The sequence below is a fragment of the Limulus polyphemus genome, unplaced genomic scaffold (genome assembly GCF_000517525.1).
Source record: "Limulus polyphemus unplaced genomic scaffold, Limulus_polyphemus-2.1.2 Scaffold5516, whole genome shotgun sequence".
NCBI lineage: Eukaryota > Metazoa > Arthropoda > Merostomata > Xiphosura > Limulidae > Limulus > Limulus polyphemus.
Window position 1 is genome coordinate 6208 of NW_013671126.1, and position 611 is coordinate 6818.

Genomic DNA, 611 nt, shown 5'->3' on the forward strand with positions numbered 1-611 from the left:
ACAAATTGGTGTCAGAGAGTGGGACAAAAAGAATTGAAACGAGAAGCGGCAAATCAAACTACAGCTTAGCAGACTTGATAGCAGCAAAAGAAACAAGAAGAACAAGAAAAGAAACAAGAAGAGAGATTACAGCAGTGTTGGAGGAAAAAGAAATGAAACAAGAAGAGAGATTACAGCAGTTGTTGGAGGAAAAAGAAAAGAAACAAGAAGAGAAATTACAGCAGTTGTTGGAGGAAAAAGAAAAAACAAGAAGAGAGACAACAGCAGTTGTTGGAGGAAAAAGAAAAGAAACAAGAAAACCAGAAAAGAAACAAGAAGAGGAACTACAGCAGTGGCAACTGGAACAAGAAAGGAAACAAGAAGTACAAATGGAAAACATTAGTAAATTTAAAAGCGAATTAGATACATTAAAGGATGATTTATTGTCTTTTACACAAGGAGGATACTGTTACGTCTCCATTTGTTAATTGATTTCCCGTAAATTCGTTCCGACGAAACTTTAGCGACACAAGTCCTTACTTAATAAAACTGGTTTATTCTTTCCGAATATAACTTTACGATACACTTATTTTCAAAAGTCGCGCTATAACAAACTATAGTTCACGTCTCAA